We start from the raw sequence: 22,488 nt of genomic DNA on the forward strand, positions 1-22,488 counted from the left end.
GACGGTGTGGAATGAAGCATAGTGTACGTTAATTTGACAAGGATTCTGGAACAGCATCTGGGATGGGGGAGGGTAGGTCTGGGTGTGATATTTTTCAGGGAGCATTTGAGTTACTCGAGGCAAAGTTGCATGCATTTGAGGTCTAGAGGGATGGGATAGAAATATTCCGAAAACTGCCGAGGGAAGGTGAAACAAAGTTTTGACTTCACAGCTTCGCTCGGAGGAAACCTGAAATATTTTATTTCTTCGCTGTGTCTCACAAATGTCTATGAATACTTTCAGTTTGCTCAGAGTTGCAAGCCCTTAATAAATTTTAACTGGTTTAGATACTGAGCTGGGACGTGGAGGTTGTTAATAACATTGTTATTATACAAGTAAGAAAACTGAGTTGGAAGTAAGTATTTGTATAGATAATGTAAGTGGCTGCTGTGGCTTGAGTGTCTCCTCCCCACAAGAATTCATGGAAACTGAATTAATGAATTCATGTGTTGATGATACTTGAGCATGGGACTATTGGGAGATAATTAGGGTTATAGGAATTGTAGGGCCCTTACAATGAGTGGTACTTATGGTTTTTTAAGAAGAGAGAAACTCAAGCTAACAAACCTTTTGTCTCAGTATATGATGTCCCCTGCCCTGCTATGATGTAGCAAGATACTAGCTGGCACATCCTCTTGGACTTCCTAGCGTCAAGAACCATAGCCATTAAAATTGCTCTTCTTTATAAAGTACCAGGTATTTTTCTATAGCAACAGAAAACAGGCTCTGACAGTAACTCTTAGACTAGACAGCAACTCCACCTCTAATCAACAGCCATACTTCTCTACTTGAGGATTTGTTTCAAAATGGTCCCAAATGGCAGCATTCAGAGAAACACAATTGTTCTTATTCTGTATCTTAAATTTTACTTTAGAAAACCTAGCAATAGTGGTTTCGATGTGTCTTCTGGCTGCCTTAGACTATCTGTGCTCATTTCTGCCGTTGCTTAAGTATAACCATCCATGGTATGGTGGATGGCATTTATCCAGGGCTCACTTGTTCATTCCTATGTAGAGCCTCTGACGCCACTCTCTCACTAGTTCCTGACCTATGAGAGGTGAAAAGACTTGTAAGCTATCTTGTGAGGCTTCAGTTTATGAGAGGTGTAGAGTGTGAAGCAGAGTAATCCACAAACTGTAATTCAGTAAGGTTTATGAAAAACAGTGTCTGCTAGGACCTGGGCTAAGTAAGTCCTTTCAAAGATTTGCTCATTCATTCTTGTCCCTTGCTTATGACATAACTGCTATTATTGCCTTTAAAACTGTGAGAATGAACTGAGGATTAAATAAGTCATCAGAAAAGATGAGAAACATTGAAAGCAGAACACCAAGAACCTAGAAATAAGCAAAGCCAAGTTTTGAACCAGTGCACCGACTGTTACATCAGAATTCTAGATGTGCATTCATGGCCATAGAGTGAGGACACAGTTGTCTCATAAGCAAATACCACCTTACACAAAGGAAGAATAATAAAGATTACCTATTGGATATTTTTCAGAATGTTTGCAATTGTAATGCCTTATTTTGTTTTTGTAATTATTTTATTAAACTTTAAAAAATTAAGGCATATGTCTGAGGATGTAGTTCTGTTGGCAGAGGGCTTCCCTTGCATGTACCAACCACTGGGGTCAATCCCTAGCAGCACATAAACAAGACAGGAAGGTACATGTCTCTGATCATAGTTTTTGGAGGTGGAGGCTGGATGATCAGAATGCTCAAGATCGTCCTCAACCACATGGTGAATTTGAGGTCATACTATCTTGTACTGTGTAAGATTTTTCTCTCAAAATAACATAAAATATTTAAAATACTTACAGAGAGTATTTATCTTATGGTGATGAGCACATGGTGTGGGAGAATTGTCTGTATTCTGTCAATCTGTTTATTTTGAATAAATGCTGATTGGCCAGGCAGGAAGTATAGGTGGGTCAACCAGACAGGACGTAGAGGCGGGGCGATGAGAACAGGAGAAGGCTAGGAAGGAGGAAGCTCATTCTTCCCAGTCCTGCCCAGATCACGGAAGAAGCAAGATGTAATCTGCCCGGCTGAGAAAGGTACTGAGCGATGTGGCTAACATAGATAAGAATAATGGGTTAATATATGTAACAAGAGCTAATAAATAGCTCAAGCTAATGGGTCAATCAGTTTAAAATCTTTTGGAGACCTCTGTGTGATTTTCTTTGGGGCTTGCTGGTTGTGGGGAACTAGGCAGCACATAAACCCCAACAAGCCGGCCCTTCATGTTACAGGCAAACTGAGTTTTCACAAGTTGAATGCTTCTATCAATCAGCTTTTAGAACAAATATGGAGAAATCTGGAAGATGCAAGCATTAAGACCTGGTTTCAGATCTTTCAGAACCCCATTGATGGGAGCAGCAACACATGCCTGTAATCCTGGTTCTGGGGCGACATAGGTAGGAGAACTTCTGGGATTTGCTGATCAACCAATCCAGTTGAATAAGTAAACTCCAAGGTCAATGATAGATGCTGTCTCAACAAGTAAGTGGCGAGTAAGAGGAAGACAGCTGATGTTGACCTCTCATGTACACACACACACACACACACACACACACACACACACACACCTGTACACACATGCTTGCATACACACACACAAATGGCAGGTACCCATTTTGCCACTCAAAGACCTGCTGATCTCCAAGGGTGATTGCGAACCTGGCATCTGACTATATCATTTTGCTTTCCCTTGTTTCACAGTTTATAGAAATGGAATCACAGAGTTAATTATTTTTGTGTCAAACTTCTCCCATTAAAGTTATGTTCATATGATTCATTCATATTATTTTATGCAATTAATCTTGGTCATTTTTACTGTGCTTTTACTATAGCACTTTGTGTGAATGTACCATAATCTTCTGGTCCATGTACTGTGGACAGGCATTTGGCTAGCTTTTTCTTTAGGGCACATTTCAGTAGCTCCACCTTACAGCTATGAACTCTGTGAACTATAGCAATGACTGGGCTGGCAAGACATCGCCAGTGGTGCTATAGTGGTGAAAACATCATGAGAGTAAACAACCACTTCTAAAACACATCTTGGTTGAGCAAATATTACTTATTTTTATTAACTTCTATGCAGACAATGCATTATAATGACCAATTAGAAGAAACCTAAAAAGAAGAAGATACTGAGTTTTGTGTGTTAAAAATTAATGTCAGGAGTGAGAAAATATGGTAAAGAAATGAAAGTCAGAACTCAGCTGAAGTAGCCATCATCCCTCTGCTTCATGCCCCTTTGTATAAATCTGTAAAAAAATGCACTCTATAACTCACAAATAACAGAAGGGATGGTGGATAAGAGTAGCTCTTATTAATATTTTTGTGGATGAGAATTTGATGACAGTTCTGAGGTGAGAGACATGTATAGACCATAACATCACAAGGTAAACTGATCATATGCCATGCTAATCTGGGGGGACATGATTGAATTTAAAAGTGTTTAAGGCTCACCCATTCAGTTTACCATAGAGTACAGAGCTGAGTGGAAAACATGCTAAATAATTTGGGAGTAAAGGCAGTTGGTGAGAAGACCACGACTACAGTTGTAGACAGCTCCAGTTCGTGCCCCTTTCCCATGGAAGTAGACCCCACGAACATCAGGTAGATTTATCAAACAGAGTGTATCAGATTATAGCAATTTTAATAGTGAGAACAAATACACAGCCTTATTTGTCAAGTTGACTAGTATATTATATAGAATTTACTCACAAAAGTAACTAAAGTAGAAGAATATGGAAAGGCATGCTATCTTACACAAGGAAAAGACACCGATAGAGCCCTAATTGTGTCAAAACCCAAGTATAAAGGGGAGATGTTTTCTTTAAGTTAAACAGCTCCTTAAGAATTTGTTTTTTATATTTTGGAATTATAATTATAACACTTTTCATTTCTGTTTCCTTCCACCCATACCCACCTTTCATATTCATGGCTTCTTTTTCTTTAATTGCTGTTACATATGTTTATATGTATTTAGGAACATATACATATTCCTATGTATATATGTATATTTATGTATGTATATACTCCTAAATACAGCCTGCCCAGTGCATATAATGTTACTTGTATGTACAAGTATAACCAATTTTCTCATCCTGGGGAAAGTTTTCCTTAGTTGCCTGTAGTTCTTTGTGTAGGGCTGAGGCCTCGTGAGATTTCCTCTATCCTTGTTAGGATATCTATTGGTGTCATCTTGTTCACCTCGTGTTTAGACAGTCATGTTGATGAGACTTTATGTGTGTAGCTTCTGACAGTCCTAGGAAACACATCTCACAGCAAATTCCCCTTTTTTCTGGCCCTTACAATCTTCCCGCTGCCTCTCCTGCAATGATCCCTGAGCCACGAGTGCAGGAGTTGTGTTGTAAATCCATCTGTTGGGACAGGACTTCACAGCTCTATAGTTGACTCAGTTGCAGTTTTGTGTAATGATCTCCATCTGCTGAAAGGAATGTCTTCCTACCGAAGGGCGAAAACTACCCTTATCTGTGGTTACAAGCCAAATACTTAGAATACAACTAGAACTTATGCTGGTTAAGTAAAGTGGAATTGTAGGTACTCTTCCAAGAATCATGACTTAACTAATCCTATGTAGTTGGCTAGGTTTCCAGTAACAGGCATGTTTTTCCTCTTGTTGTGCTGTTCTGAAGTCTAATTAGAGACTTTTTTTGTTTATTTCCAAGGTGTTTAAGCCGCTACCACATCCTTACAGTCATCCTTAATGTTGTTCATTGTTGTAATTCACAGGCATCATAGTTGGGTAAGACTGTTGGATGCTTGTCTCCTTTGGAAGCTTGCATGATACCTTCTGGTACCATGAAAGCTACTGCTTTCAGATCAGATCCAACTAGGAATCTCTGGACCTTTTGTCTGAAGTGCATGATGTCTTCAGCAATAGGAACTTAAATTTCATCTTGTTCTACTTCACAGATCCTTATTTAACCATGTTCACTGCTGCTCTGTTCAACAGCAGATATAAAATGGAAATGAAAATTTCAGGTAAATGGATGCAACCAGAAAAGATTATATTGAGTACTCCAGACCCAGATCCAGAAAGACAACCATAGTGTGTTCTCTCTAATCTGAGGCCCCTTGCTCCAAATCTTGAGCTGTGAGCATGTATGTAATGTGGAGTCACTGCAGAAACCAGGAAAGTCAAAAGGGACCATTGCAAGGAGAGGGTAGGAGCAATGAAGTGACCTGAGGGGAGAAGTTGGAAAAATGGGCTGGGTTTTAATTTGGAAATGGGGAAGGAGATAAATACAGAAGAAAGAGCAAGGAGGATAAAATAACAGCTAGAATTTCTGAAGAAATCTTAAGCAATTATACTACTATCTACCTAAAATACCTATAGCACATGTAAGTGAATGTATGAATATACATATATAGTTGGAATCAAATTTCCCTATTTGGGCTTGCAGTGCTTTCCCTCCCCCAAAACATTGCCATTAGCATATATTTACTGTCAATAGAAAAATATTTCCACACACACATACAACGAACATTATCATAACCATCCACCCATTTTTCACTCTGTTTGCCTCTAGCTCCCAGCCACCACTTTCAAAAAACCCCAGTAATCTCTCTTCTATTTTCAGGATGACTCTTTTGCTGTTGTCATTTCCACATACGGGAGGGGACATATTATCCTTGTCTGTCTGCGCCTGTCTTATTCTAGCTAACTTGATATCTCCTAATTCGATACGAGTGAATTACACGTGTGCGTTGCATGTTCTCACGGCACTCATCTGATGGCAGGCGCCGCTCTGACTTCATATGTCAGCTGCCCTGAGTAGCTGTATGGGAACAGTACTTTGCCTCGTGAATGCTGACTTTGTTTCCGTATGTTTGAGAAGTCAGAAAAGCCAGTTAAGGCTTAGGAGAAATGTAGTCTTTAAAGAAACTAGAAATTTGTCTAACCTCATTTCATAGAGATATGCAGAGGCTAAGTCAAGCTTTTGAGTATCATAAAAAATGAGAGGAATAAAAATGCATCATGAGGAATGCATGCTACTTTTTAATTTATTTTTTAATTTATTTATTTATTAAAAATTTCCACCTCCTCCCCACCTCCGTTTCCTTCCCACTCTTCCCACACCCCTCCCCTCCCTCTCCAGTCCTAAGAACAGTCAGGGTTCCCTGCCCCGTGGGAAGTCCAAGGTCCTCCCCCCTCCATCCAGGTCTAGGAAGGTGAGCATCTAAACAAACCAGGCTACCACAAAGCCAGTCCACAATGCATGCTACTTTATAGGAGCTTATGTGGCAGAGTGCTTGCCTAGATTAGATCCTGGATTTGAGCCCACCACAAGCACCAAACCTCTGTACATTACCTAGGCACAGGTATTTTTTTTTTATAGGAACAGAAGTCAAACTATGATTACATGCATACAAAAATCTCATTTAAAATACTGAAGTAATTGACAATTTTATGATTGTTCATTTCTTTAAAATACAGACTTAGAGAAAAAAGTATCAAAAAATGAAAATAAAGATAAACACAGGAGGAAAATGTGGTTGTCCTGTTCTGGGTGAGCTATAGGACATTGTAAACTAGAATTCTGGTTTAAGAATACATAGGAATTGCTTATATATCTCAATCTATACCACTGTGTCTAATCTAGACATTTCCTGGCTTGGACTAGCTGTGGAAATCTGGACTTAGTTTATTTTAAATATATATTTTTTCCAGTAAGCTTTTCTAGATTTCAGCTATTTCTCTAAAACATGCCCCTTGGCTGAACTGTGAAATAGAGGGAAAAAAATCACTGAGACTCATAGTATTTTGGCATGGGACATTGATCCATTAATGAATATTAAGGAATTGTGAAATTGTGTCTTAAGACTCTGTCCTCAAATATGTGGGAAAGCTCTCGTTCAGCTTACAAAGACTTGTTCTGCTCCTGACTCTTTAGCAGGAAAGGTATGTTCTGAATGTATCTGGCACATATGTGCATTCATGACACATAACTGGATTCTTTGAGGTCTTTGGTGGGTAAAAGAGAGAAATGATTAAAGCATCCCTGGGGAAATAAGACAAACTCTTTGAGTCAGAAAATTACCCCCAACTAGAGTGTGTTCAAAGGGACTTTTTGTCTGCATGGTGAATAAAACCATGTATTTTTTTTTCATGCAAAGTACATAGCCTGTTGCAATGTAGAATGTAGCAACCAATCTCCACCACTAGACATTGGGAAGCATTCTCGCCCCTTTCTTAGAACTTTCACTGTTCCCTTTTCCTCTGAATGCTGTTGTTGTGAATGTTTGTGTCAAAAATGCTTTATGTGCCTTAGGACAGGTCTTGGTTCATGTTATTCAAAACCTTACTGCTGTGAGGGCTACATCGAAAACAAATTTATGAGTTGACATGACCAACTGACAGGAGTGTTTTTGATTGTTTAATGTTGCCTGACTGAGTTCCACAGTGATTTCTGTCTAAATGGTTTTAAACTTTAGTTGTATTTTGCGTGAAGACTGCTCATTTGAAACCAACCAAGAAAAGTAAACCTTCTTCTTCTTCTTTTTTTAACCCTGAAGACAACAGATAACATAGTGATACAAATTATGTTTCAGACAATTGTATTTTTTTCTTTAAATGGGCATTTTCCCAGTCAACAGCATTGTAAAGTTGTGCATGTCAATCACACAATATTCTCAAGCCACAATGACATGCATTTGAGTCAGGTTGAAAACGAAGTGTTTTTGTGCAGAGAAGTGGCTGTGTGTCCTGGACAAACCATTGAGCATTCCTTACTTTTTCCCCTTAAATCACAGTGTCAGAGAAAATATACTGAAGTGATCTTTGAAGTAATATCAATGAATGTGAATGAACATTTAGTAATAGTCAAGGAAATAATGGTTATTTGAAGGAAAATATAAAATATATAGACAGGAGAACTGTGTTGATGTTGGTTTAAGTCAGTAAAATAATAAATATGAGAAAATAATGATAAACCTTCACAATTGTTTTTTAAGGCTAAAATTTTGTCTTATTATTGTTGCTCAAAAGAAAAAGGCTTCCTTCTTATATGAAACAGAACAAAATAACTCTTCTTTTTATCCTCTCTCCCTGCTTTTCTTCCTTCCTTTCCTTTCTCCTTTTCTCTTTTGATTCCAAGTTCTTGAACTTACCTGATTCACTGAGGCTTATTGGTCATACAGCCTTTCTGCTCCTATAGAGCTTGGCTTGGGACCTTGTGGGAGACCATTGTCCACAGACACAAAAGAGGTTGCCCTTGAATTCCATGCCTTTGTAGATTCTCTAGGTTCATACTGTGTTTTTTCTTCCAACCGTTATCGCTGTTAGAACTTTTGTATGTCAGTGGTATAAATATATGACTCAAATATTTTGAAAACTTTTACCTTCATTTTGACATCTTTTCTGTTTTTTTTTTTACTTTCTTTCTTTCTGTTTTTTTTTTTTTATTGAACCAAGGAGAGGAGAAACAGAGTGAGACAATGATACAGTTTATAATTCTTACTTGAAAGAACAAGACACTGGGAACCATGGCTGACTGGAGCTGTTTCTGAAGGGCACACAGGACAGCTAGAGGGCTTTCCTATCCATTTAGTTCCACACCATTGTCACCAGGGTCCACGCTGTTTCCGGCTTCTGTCAGCTCTGTCAAAGTGTTGTGACAAAGAACCCAGAGATGCAAATTACTGAAAACTTGACCTCAAAGAGAAAAGAAGGGACTGAGTAGACAAAAGCCAAGGATGATTCTGCTTCTTTTGTTGTTTGTTTTGACTTTGAGATAAGATCTTGCACTAGTGTCCTGGCTGGTCTAGAACTGTGTAGACCAGGCTAAGCACAAGCTTGTATTGATTCTTTTGCCTCTGTCACTACTTTCTTTAATGCTAGACATTTCAGGCATATACCACCATGTCTGGGCCTATACTTTTCATGTATGTATATTTGTATGTAGGGGCACACATTCATGTGTGTAAATGCAGGTGTAAACATGTAAGGTGCCCATGTGGTCAGAGGCCAACTTTGAGTGTGGATCCTTCCATGCACTTTGTTTGAGATAGGTGATAGGTCTCTCTTTTGACCTCTGCCCAGCAACGTTCACCAGGCTAGCTAGCTCATGAGTTTCAAAACCTTACTGCTATGAGGGCTACATCAAAAACCCCTGTGAATTCTCCTGGAAACTCTAGTCTCCCCATTGGAGCATTTTGATTATGGGCACTTGTTCAGCACCCAGGTTTTTAATACATTTTTTACATTTAAATTCAAGTCTTCTTGCTCAGGCAGAAAACACTTTACACACTGAATCACCTTCCCAGATCCTCATATGTCTTAATATGGAGTCTATTTTTATAAATGAAAAAAATCAACATTCTCTTTTTATTTACCTATTTATTTAAAACGAACATTTACTTAAACTTTATGGATGATTCTTTTAGATTCAAAGATAAGGGAAACTCCTATAGTCTCCAATAAATAAACTCGTAATATACATTTAAAAATGTTCCAGTCTACATTTTGATAAAATGTATAATGAAGGTCAATACACACACACACACACACACACATACACACACACACACACACACATATATATATAATCATAGATACATTTTAAAAAAGAGAATTTGCGTTAAACAATGTAAAATATATACACGAGAAGGTAGTTAGCTTTATTTTAAAATTTAGAGCACAATGAAAAACAGAGAACAGAGGGCACTATGGCAGGAAAAATCTTATAAATTTCCGAAAGTTTTGGAAACCTATAAAACTCACAAGATTTCTCTCCAAGTTGGAAGAGGGGAGACTTTACTCCCAGTGAACTGCCCGTAACTAATGTAAACTGCTCCAAAGATTCAGCTTTTATGAACCATCACCCACGGTGGGGTAAGCTGTTTGGTGATACAACTTCCTTTGAGAGTTTGGTGTTCCTGTAAGCAATCTCTCACCCACTCCTGTAAGTAACCTCAAGAAGCTCATGAGTCACTAAGCTAGACTGAGATGGACTGCTTCTTTGATTTGTCATCAGCGCCCTGTCTAGGGTAAATGGATGCTTGTTCACACCTGCCAGGAAAATTCACACAACATGTAAGTTAAAACAACTTTTGAATGTAAGAAATCAGTTTCTGTGGATTATGATGGGAGTTGGTTTTCCTTGTCATATGAGCACAGAGCACAAAGAATAATGTAGTGTTTTTTACAACAGTGTTGACAGAAATAAATCTATGGGAGTATCAAGGAGAGATGGGATTTGAATTTGGGATGAGTAGATAATTCACAAAAATATCAAAATATATATCCATGAGGTAAAGAAAAATTTCTAATGGTATAGCCGGGGAAAACAATAATCTAGGATGCTACTCAATACTCTTGGATAAGGTGTGTAGTCATTAATTTATTAAAAATATTTATTACCTTCATCTTCCTAATGCTTATCAGGCAATATGCCTGGTTTACAAAAAGTATTATGTGATTAAAGTTTAGATAATAGATAAGGAGTTTGAATAGATAGGATTGGAGAAAGTTGGTTCATGTCTACTGATCTGTGTGTAGATTTCAGTTTTAGACAATCTTGCTTCATGTTTGTTAGTACTTTTGGGTTTTATTTAAAGCATGAGAAGTTATTAAAGCAGAGTGGAGAGCTGAATTGCTGACAGTATAACTTATTAGCTTGTTTACTTATTCACTTTAAAAATAGTTTCCCTGTTCATTACTATTCCTCTCCTGCCACCCTCTTTCATTGCCAGGAGAAAGACACATGACAGAGGGTGTGGGACAAGGTGATTTATCTAGGCTTGGGTGATGAGACAATAGCAGTTCAGAAAATGTTAATCCTGCATACAGAGTTTTCTTTTAACTTTGCTTTGTTTTGTTATTTTTTTATTTTTGCAGTACTGGGTATTGAATCCAACATCTTGTGCTATCCAAGGCAAGTACTCTGTCATTGAGTTACACCCTTGGTTTCTTACTCTCTCTGTTTTGTAGTCTTGCTTCTAATTTTATCATTTCTAGTTTTGCTTTTATTCTGGTGACTTTTGTTTATAAGTGATACATCTAATTTTAGACTGCATTCCAGATAATGTTTAACCAATGTAGTTTACAACAAGACAGATGACAGCACCTAAACCATGCAAGGTCTTATATGACATTATATATATATATATATATATATATATATATATATATATATATATATATATATATATCTCAATGTTTATAAGATATTAGACCTGTGAACTGTGTCTCTGCAAGTGTTCAGTGAATACCATGATTATCCCAGACCAACTGCTTCTAAAGTTTCTTGAATAAAGCAGCATAAATCATATTCTCTGATGAATAATTGTATGAGATTTTGAAAGCATGAACTTGAGAAGAGTTTTCTTACGTGTGGCAAATACATAAGAACATAGTTCATATTCCTTTCATATCTGCTTATTTTTGAGATTATAATTCTACCATATCTCCTTTCCTTTTCTCTTTCTGCTGCCCCATTTATCTCCCATCTCCATTGCTTTCTTTCAACTTTGTTTATTTTTATGGACTAGGTAGGTCTTATCGTATATTCCTGGTTGGTGTAACCAATGCTAGCTTTAAACTGATGGCCGTCCACCTTTCTCAGGTTTCATCCTAAACCTGGGATTATAAACATGCACACCTATTCCAGCTTTGCCTCAACATTTTCATTTTGACTTTACTGTCATAGAAGACCTATTTGTTTGAAGTGGAGCATTGAACCTTTGATGTGTCTGGGTCAATGAGGTCGAAGTCACTCCCTGGCTGAGACTTTCAGGGAAACTTCTAGAAAGTCAGAAAAAAACTGGTTGCCCTTTCCTATTACTTTTCTTTGAATCAAGAGATGACTAGCATTTCCCCTTTTCAACTGCGACATAATAAACATGTACTGCAAGTTACTAAGTATATTAGCTACTTTTTTGAGCTACTGAGATCAAATGCCTGGCAAGAGGTAATCTGAGGCAGGAAAGCTTTATTTTTGGCTCGTAGTTTGAAAGGATATGATCCATAATGGTGGGAAGGGGATGGAACAGGTGTATACATGGCAGCAGGAGCCTACAACTGGGACTCTGTACATTCTTCTATCCTAATAGAATAAGTAGTAGCAATAGAGAAAGAGCCTAGAACTAATGGGCCAGGCAGTGTTTAAATGAATACAGTTTCTGTGTAATTATTTCGGGTTTAAGCTAGCCGGGTGGGATGGAACAAAGGGCCCGTGCTCCTCGGGGTGGGGGGGGGGGGTGGCAGGATGCGTCCTGCTCCTCCTTTTACAACAACCAAGGACCATGTCTGTGTCAGTGACCCTAGTAGCCAGTGTCTGTGTTGATGTCCATGGCTGTGTTACCACAGGAAACCATAGGAACCATGCATGATGAAATCTGCGGGTTGTGCTAAACCCTCCCTGTCGCTGGGTACTGCAGCAGGGGAGTTGGTCTCGGTCCTATGGGAGAGCTGACCCTGTACTTGGGAGAGATGGCCTTGACCCTCACCAAGTGAGTGAGAGAACTGGCCCTGATGGCATGGGCATAACCACAGGATCCTCATGACTTGGGGCAATAGCAGGATATTTTAAAGGTTTTGATTGAGGTTCCAGTGATGATGGTGTGTCAGAGGTCAGAGGCTGGAGGCCTTGAACCAGACCAATGACTCATCGCAGGGAACAATTGTGGGTGGGGATGATGGACACAAGGGTGTACTGCATGACATACTGCAACTCCCACTGCCACTAGAACAAATGAAGAGGTGTTGGAGAGATAGGGAAGAAAGAGGAGAAAGGTGATTTTTTTTAATTTTGGTTTTTTATTAATTTGGGGCAAAGTTTCTTTCAGAGGGGATGCTGCAGATGTGAGGGGCAGACATGGAGAGAATAGGGGGAATGGGCTTAGGGTGCATGATGTGAAATTCCCAAAGAATTCAATAAAGAATTATGTTATAGATGAAATAAATAAAACAAAAAAAAAGACTCAAATATTTCACACCAATCTCCCTAAGTGTTATTCTGTTTTGCTTTTAGTGTTGGATAAACTAAAATAAAATTGAATATCCCTAGAAAGAAATAAACAAACAAACAACAATAATCAAACAACAAGAAGTTACATACCTCAAACATACAATGGCACAAAGTACATATTTTCCATTAAAAATGTGGGAACAGGAGCATAGCAAGGGAAGATAGGCCTTAATCAAAGAGCAACCCAGAAGGACAAATACCAAGCCTTGTAGTATCATGTGGCTTATGGGGTTCTTTGTGGCATTGTCTGGGCTCCAATGGGTGTTAGCAGCTTCCTCTCTCCACTCGGACTTGTGTTCTGCTGCATGTGTGTACTTTGTTTTGGGGTGGCTCTACTCAGTGCCTGAAGCTTTTGCTGGTAAACACCCAATATTTCTGGCATCTTCAATATCTTGGGATCTCCACTGGAATATAAGTTGCCTCTTCCCAGCTGAATGCACAGCCCATGCAGGAGCTTCTTGTAAGGAATCTGTCTCTGCGCCACAGCACCCGACTTCAGTAGCTGTCTCAAACATGAGTAAACACTTACATGACCCCCTTTGTCTTGAACACTTGCACAACTAGTACTGGATCGATGATGCTAAATTCTACCAGCTGGTTCCGAATGAGCTAAAACTCTACTAATCTCCGTGTACCTTTATGGAAAGCTGAGAAAATACTTCCTTAGGTGGCCATTTTCAAGAATCATACCACGAATGCTCTGTGTTTTTTGGGACTTTTCTTTCAAACATATTCTTACTGTTAAATCTTAGAACTTGTAATGGGTGGGGTCTCATGCTAAAGTTACATTTCTTATTGTTAAATGCCAAGTCCACGGTTTTACTTCAATGATAGCACGCTGCCGATTTCTGCCTGCAACTTTGGTGTGTTCATGCTCCTTTCCTCACCAAGCTGCCCGATTTTCATTTTTGTTTACATTTCAGGCTCTTTTTCACCTTAAATCTGGACGAATGTAGTGAGCAATAACAGTACTACTGTCTGGATGTTAGACTTTGTCCTCAAATTTCTTCGGCTACATAAATTTACCAATTATTTTTAAATGTATTTGCTCAGCTTTTCATGACACAGGCAGAATGTTGCTAGGTTTTTTTTTTATTTTGATAGAATTTAAAGTAAATGACCTGTAGTAAACTTCCTCCAAAAGACTTTTCCATCTGAAATCTAGTGAGCAGAATCTTTATTGTCCATATTTCTATCAGTATTCTGGCTTTCCTCAATCCCATGAGAGCATCTTACTAAGCTTTACTTCATAGTAACATGCATTTCCTAGCCCAGAGCTCCAGACCCTTGATGTCCTTGATGTCCTTGATGTGAGGACATGGTCAGGGTCCTCACATCAGCACCAAGGACTTCTCATCACCAATTTTCTATCTGTCTGCTGCTTATTTTTTTTTCACACAATTGTTACAGAATACCTGATCAGAAACAACCTGAGGGGAGAACACTTTATTTTGACTCGTGAGTTTAGAAAGTCTATTCTATTGTTGTGGGGAAGACATGGTGGCAAGTAACTCCACAGTGGCAGGAGCACATAGCTGGGATTTCATGTTTCCTCACATCTCAAGGGCAAGAAAGAAACACACACACACACACACACACACACACACACACACACACACACACACACACAGAGAGAGAGAGAGAGAGAGAGAGAGAGAGAGAGAGAGAGAGAGAGAGAAAGAGAGAGAGTACCTAGAACAAAGTGTTCAAATACGTTAGACTGTGGGGAACACTTTATGACAAAACTCAAACACTCAGCAAAAAGATGGAGTAAATTTGAGTTATGTTGGCATCCAGGGCTCTTCTCTCTGTGCTCTACATCAAATACCAATCCCTTATTGTGTGAGAAAAACAAAACAAATTTATTTGAAGCACCAACCATTGGAATTGAGCTAAATGCAGATTTAATAGATATGTGTAGTAAGGGAAAGATACTGGGAAGATCTTGAAGTTACAATAAAATTTCTTTTTTTTTAACAGTTCTTACTTAGTTTTTATTCATAATCATAAGCTTAACTCTGCAATCCAGCTATGCTTGAAGGGGAATAAGGAAAATATGGAACCCAAAGAACTTCAGTGAGAGCAGAGATTACAAAGTACTGCGAGCAGATGGTGCTGGGGTGCTCTCCTGAGCTACAGAAGGAATGGTCTGGTGGGTAAGAAGTCAAAAGAATTAGAGTTGTCCACAGTCGGAAATGGTGATCGTCTTGCTGGCCTTGCCATTCCTGGACCCAAAATGCTCCATGTCTTCGACAATGTTCATGCCTTCTTTCACCTTTCCAAAGACCACGTGTTTGCATCCAGCCACTCAGTCTTGGTGGTGCAGATAAAAAACTGGGAACCGTTTGTGTTTGGTCCAGCATTTGCCATGGACAAGATGCCAGGACCTGTATGCTTCAGGATGAAGTTCTCATCCTCAAACTTTTCTCCGTAGATGGATCTGCCGCCAGTGCCATTATGGCGTGTGAAGTCACCACCCTGGCACATGAATCCTGGAATAATCCTGTGAAAGGAAGAACCCTTATATCCAAATCCTTTCTCTCCAGTGCTCAGAGCACGAAAGTTTTCTGCTGTCTTTGGAACTTTATCTGCAAATAGCTCGAAGGAGACGCAGCCCAAGGGCTCGCCATCGGCCACGATGTTGAAGAACACGATGGGGTTGACCATGGCTGCAGCAAGCGGCGAGAGGGGACAGCGGCGTCTGCAAAGCCACAGTAAAATTTCTATAATAGCATATCCCAAATATTCAAGCACATGTGACTATCAAGGGACCTTATTAACAAAAATTCTGAGTTAGTTTGTGAGGGTTGACACCTGTACTTTTGTATTCCTAGTATTTCTTAGGTACTCTTGCGATTGGTTTGTGAACCTTCAGTACTTTATCAGGGATCTAGACCATTACTAGGCCAATGCACCAACAAATAATATTGATTTCCCATTGATAAATGTACTTGATTTTCTTGTACCTCACCTACATGAAAGTTAGTACTGACATCTGTTTCCTGCATATTTCTGTCAAATTTAATCATAGCACAATAAAGCAGACTGGGTTGAAAGACTTATCCACTAAAAAGGACATTTCCCCAGTGAACTACAAATCACTAGGGGTCAATTTCAAAGCAGAAGGATTAGCATCTCTCAGTGTGGGGCTAATGAAAAGGAAGCTTAAGTACCTCTTTTGTAATACAGTTCTCTGCATAACCTCATTGGAAGTGTCCTCTTGAGGTATTAATAGCATTTTTTGGATGTGGAGTTTTCATTGCTCTTCTGCCTTGAGAATACTGAAGTCTCCTTTGCTCAATTATATTTGGGACTTGCTCTGAATGAACTGCCAAAGTAATTTCCACTTTTATGATTGCTGGATGTTCTTTGAGTACTGAGATTGGTCTTCTAGAAATGAATGGCATTTCCGGAGAGCATAAAGGCCAGTAATTGCCTGACACATTACACCCAAAGAAATCTAGGGTTCTTTTCAATTTTCGTTCATGTCCTTTGATGAAATGTTTCATCCCGGCTCATCTTAACTGTGATTCTCTGAATATAATGATGCATTCCCTCTTCTGCATCTTATAATTTACTTCTTTTTGGCACACTTCCAGCAATTTATGTCCCTCCATCACCCAGTGTGGGACACTCGCATTAATCAGGTTCTGGATTATATATGTTATCTGATTTAATTCTTGTGCAAGCTTACATGATAAGTCTTAAGGATTGTGTGATATGTCATCCTTTCTCCAAATTCAAATGGTGAAGCCCTATGGCTCCAGATGGTGGCCCAGAGAGGTAGGCACTTTGTGAAGTGGTTGGGTTAGGTGAGGTCAGGAGGGTGGAGTCCAGCTTTGCCTTATGAATTTCAGTAGCAACGGAGCTCTTCTATCTTTAGGATCTCCTTTGAATTCATTTGTTAAAATGCCATCTCATGCCAGTCAATACAAGATTTGCTGTTGAAATGGAGAAAAATATAAAATGTACATTCTAGATTTGTCTCAGTTAGTTACCTCTAAAGAACTAAAATTTCACGTCCTTTATCTCTTGATGCCCAGTTTTACCATACACAATCTTTGATATTTTCAGAGTCAGTAGTACCAGGTTTGGTTCTCTGGGCAGCGGACAAGCATAAAACTTTCTCAGCTCAAGCATCTGTAATGGTCAATGGTTGAGTGCACAGCTGGGTTTAAGTTTTAATTCTATGGAAGCTCTTAAACTTTGCAATGTTTATGTTTAGAGACTGAGTTTGATTAATGAAATTTGAAAGATAATTTATACATAGATAACAGATGGTCCTAATGAGGCAGTGATATGTGTTTGATAAATGATAATGTTATTGATATTTTTCTTACCCAATAGTCACAAACATCCGAGGATTAGGAGGAGATTTTTTTGTCTGAAATTTTTCTTCAAATGAAAAGGGATTTTAAAATAGTTGTCTACAGTTATCTTTGTCTTGGTAAATAGATGATTTTTTGAAGTTTATATGAAAGTACATAAACAAACACTTCATTTGTTAAAAGAACCCCTCTCTGTAGATTGTTATTACGACATTTATGTTTCATATCACTGCATTTATGATCATGATTATAAAAGAAATATCAGAAGACAAAGACCAGGAGAAAGGACCGAAAATTGGTGAATTTTTCACCAAATGCTTTGGATATTACATTGCAATCTGTTTTCCTTTTTTATATTTTTATTCTTGTAAGAGAAAGCATGCCGTTATATGGGTATACACTAGCTTAATTATGTTCTCTTTTTATTCTTCATTTAGGTTATTGCCAACTTTTGCTGCTGTGTATTGTGTTACAATGACCATTTTTTTTATAGTTTCCGGGGGATTTTCTACTCTCCCATACTTTCATAGGAGTGTTAAGATTACAGATGTGCATTGCATGATTGCATCTGGCTTATGTGGCTTCTGGAATTCTAACTCAGACCCTCATGCTTGTGCAGTCAGCCGTTTACCCACTGGGACATCTCCCCAGCCCTGGGGAGATGTTAAAATATTATTTCTCCAATTACTTTTTGATATGCTGAAATTGGACAAATATTAATAGAGGGGATAGATAGAGGCCAATCACAAAAATATTGGCAAAAATAATTGTCTTGGATCAAACTGACATTAAATAATAAGCAGTCAGATCCTGGATATAGTTTGAGGATAAAAAGTAGGATTTTAGTTTCTTTGTCAAAAAATCAGGTGTTCATAGGTGTGTGGATTAATATCTGATAGAAGAGAAAGTGGGAAGTAGCCTTCAATGCGTAGGCACAGGAGCCCACTTTCTAAATACAATATCCGTAGCACAGATACTGAGAGCAACAATAAATAAATGGGACTTCCTGAAATTGAGAAGCTTCTGTAAAGCCAAGAATACAGTCGATACAAAAAGGCAGTCTACTGAATGGGAAAAGATCTTCACAAACCCCTCATCAGACAAAGGACTGATCTCCAAAATATATAAAGAACTCAAGAAATTAGACATCAAAATTCCAAATAATCCGATTAAATAATTGGGTAAAGATCTAAACAGAGAATTCTCAATGGAAGAATTTCAAATGACTGAAAGACACTTAATGAAATGTTCAACATCCTTAACCATCAGGGAAATGCAAATCAAAACTATTCTGAGATACCATCTTATACCAGTCAGAAAGAATGGTTAAGATCAAAAACACCAATAATAGCTTATTCTGGAGAAGGGGCAGAGCAAGGGGAACACTCCTCTATTGTTGGTTGGAATGCAAACTTGGACAACCACTCTGGAAATCAGTATGACAGTTTCTCAGAAAATTGGGAATCAACTTACCTCTGGATCCATTCTTGGGCATATATCCAAAGAATGTTTAACCATACTACAAGGACATTTGTTCAACTATGTTCACAGCAGCATTAGTTATAATGGTCAGAATGTGGAAACAACCTAAATGCTCCACAACTAAAGAATGGATAAAAAAAAATGTGGTACATTTACACAATGAAGCATTACTCAGCAGTAAAAAAAATGACATCTTGGAATTTGCATGAAACTAGAAAAAGCCCTCCTGAGTGAGGTAACCCAGACACAGAAAGATGAGCATGTTATGTACCCACTCATAGGTGAATACTAGTTGTAGAACAAATGATAAGAAGTCTATAGTCCATGACCCCAGAGAAGCTAAGTAACAACAAGAACACTAAGAGAAACATACATAGATCCCCCTGGGAAGGGGAAAGAGACAAGATCTCCTGAGAAAATTGAGAGCATGGGGATATGGGGAGAGACAAAAAGGCAGAAGGGAAGGAGGAGGAGAGAAGGGGAGGGGGAGGAGAACTAGAGGGAATGTGATAGTCGAGTTGGGGAAAGGCAGAGATGGAGAACAAAGAAAGAGATATCTTGATTGAGAGAGCCATTATGTGGCTAGTAAGAAACCTAGCACTAGAGAAATTCCCAGGAATCCCCAGGATGACCCCAGATATGATCCTAAGCAATAGTGGAGATAGTATTCAAACTGGCCTTGCCCCGTCAGCTTGATGACTATCTTATTTGTCATTATAGGACCTACATCCAGCAACTGATGGAAGCAGACACAGAGAACCACAGTAGAGCACTGCACTGAGACCTGAGCTAATGTAAGCCTTCCAACTTCACTCTGATAGTAAGGGGACCAGCATAGGACTAAACTACGCCCTCTGAATGTGGGCAACTGTTGTATGGTTGGGGCAGTCTGTGAGGCCACTGGCAGTGAGAGCAGGATTTATCCCTACTGCTTGTTCTGGCTTTTTGGAACCCATTCTCGCTGATGGGATACCTTACTCAGCCTAAGCATAGTGGGGAGGACCTTGGTCCTGTCTCAAAGCAATGTGCTAGACTTTCCTGACTCCCCATGTGAAGCCTTACCCTCTCTGATGAGTGGATGGGGGATGAGAGGGGGTGGGAGGAGGAAAGGTGGATGGAGCAGGAAGAAGGGAGGGAGTGGGAAATGGATTTGACAAGTGAAATGAGAAAAGATAGTTTTTAAAAAATAAATTAAAATTAAAAAAGTAGGATTTGCTGACAAATTCTACATAGTGTGTAAGAGAAGGAAAGATGGTGAGGGTAATGTGATATCTAGGTTAACATGTTTTATTACTCTGTGGCTGTTACAAAATATAGGAGGCAGCCAGTTTGGAGGGAGAAAGATTCTTTTGGCTCACAGTTTCAGAGACTTCCAGCTGTGGTCACTAGGATCCATTGTTTAGTTTCTGGACTGTTGTGAGTCAGAATGTTATGGTAAGAGAATGTGGTGGAGCAAAACTGTTCGTCTCCTGGCAGGTGGTAAGAAGGAAGAGAAGGAGGGGGGGGGGGAGAGAGAGAGAGAGAGAGAGAGAGAGAGAGAGAGAGAGAGAGATCTATTGCTGTGACCAGACACCATGACCATGGCAACACTTATAAAGGAAAACATTTAATTGTGGCTGGTTTAGTCCTTTATCTTCATGAAGGGAAGCATGGTGGTGTTCAGGCAGACATGGTTCTGAGAAGGAGCTCAGGGTTCTACATCTTGATCTGCAAGCAGCAGTAGATTGACTTGTACTTCTGAGACCTCAAAGCCTGCCTCCACAGTGACACACTTCTTCCAGAAAGGCCTTATTAACTCCAGCAAGGCTTTACCTCCCAAAAGAACCACTCCCTATGGGCCAAACATTCAATCATGTGAGTCTATAGGGGAGTTCCTATTCAAGCTACCACATTACACTCTCTGGCCCAATATGTGTATAGACATAACACAATGCAGAAATATATTCAGTCTAATTTCAAAAGTTCCCATATGGAAACAAAATAAAACAGCCCCTCAAAACAGCAACAAGCTGGTCAGTGTTGGTGCACACTTTTAATCCCAACACCCAGGAGGCAGAGGCAGGTGGATCTCTGTGATTTTGAGGCTAGCCTGATCTACACAGAGAGTTCCAGGATAGCCAAGGCTACAAAGAGAAACCCTGTCTTGGAAAACAAACAAACAAGCAAACAAAAAGCAGCAATGAAAGTCCCCATAGTATATAACAATCTCAAACTTTTTTAAAAGTCTAAAATTTAAAGCCTCTTCTATGAGTCATGCAATTTCTTAACTGTAATCCTTTATAAAATCAAAATTAAAAAGCAGATCATATGTTTTCAACATATAATGGCACAGAATACACATTATCATTCCAAAATGGAGGAAAGGGAGCATAGCAAGGAAATACTGGACCAAGGCAAGACCAAAAAGAAGTTTAGCTTTGTGAAGTCTTGTCCTGAGGTCACCACTCCCTTTATTCCATTTTTAAATCTGTTTATCTCCTTGGACTTTAGTTCCATTCCACTTCCTGGTATTCCTTTTCTCCTCAATTTTTACATTTTGTATTTTTACTTAATCAATTTACTCCTTTTCATTATAAATCTTTATAAGAGAGAACACTAATAACCACATGACAGAGTCAATATTAGGCTGTTTTGAGATTTCCTCTGTCAATGGAATTAATCCAAACTCTCCACTTTTGCCTCGAGCAGACTTTTCAGACAAGGCCAGAAAGGCAGTCACATTCTTGACCAAATATCATAAGAAGAGTCTCTAGCCCACATATTAACATTATTCTCGTCTGAAACCCCTTGAGCTAGCTAACCCCTCCACAGTTCTAATTACCCTCAGCACCACTGTCTTTCACATTCCTACTAGGATAGCACATCAAGCCCTTTTAAAACATTCAACTACTTTTCTATTCACAGTTCTAAAGTCCATATTCCTCCAAACAAAAACATGTAAAGTCCATATTCCTCCAAACAATAACATGATCCAGTCCATCTTAGCAATACCCCAGTTCCTTGTACTAACATGTTTCTCTTGCTGTGAAGAGATATCATGACCATGGCAACTCTTACAAAGGAAAACATTTAGTTGGGATTGGTGTTGGAGGCTGTTGGTTCATTTTCTGGCTGCCCAGACTCCCGAAATAATCACACAAAAAAATCTGTATTAGTTGCAATACTGTTTGGCAAATAGCTTAAGCATATTTCTGGCGAACTCTTATATCTTAAATTAATCTGTGTATTGCCACGTGGCTGTGGCTTACTGGCAAGGTTCTGGTGGGCTCAGTGGTGGTGTCTGTCTCCTGTGGGTGGCTACATGACTTTCCTATGACTCTGCCTACTCTCTCTCTTTATCTCTTTTAGCTTGGCTTTACTTTGTTGAGCTGTTGGCCTAAAACAGCTTTTTTATTAACCAATCGCAATAAAACATATTCACAGCATACATCACCTCCCACATCAGATTGGCTTATAGTTTCAGAGGTTTAGTCCATTATTGAGAGTTCTACATCTTGATCTGCAGGCAACAGAAGGAAATAGTGTGTTACAATGGGCATTGCTTGAGCATAGGAAACCTAAAGCCCACCCCCACAGTGACACACTTTATTCAACAGCACCACATCTCTTAATAGTGTCACTCCCTATGGGTCAGGCTTT

The 22,488-nt window shown here is 39.0% G+C and overlaps 1 pseudogene; it reads right to left on the reverse strand.

Annotated features, from left to right (window-relative positions):
- Positions 1 to 15,197: 15,197 nt before the first annotated feature.
- Positions 15,198 to 15,706, reverse strand: LOC125392938 (peptidyl-prolyl cis-trans isomerase A pseudogene; annotated as a pseudogene).
- Positions 15,707 to 22,488: the final 6,782 nt, after the last annotated feature.

The sequence above is a fragment of the Myodes glareolus genome, chromosome 2, assembly GCF_982192425.1.
Source record: "Myodes glareolus chromosome 2, mMyoGla1.1, whole genome shotgun sequence".
NCBI lineage: Eukaryota > Metazoa > Chordata > Mammalia > Rodentia > Cricetidae > Myodes > Myodes glareolus.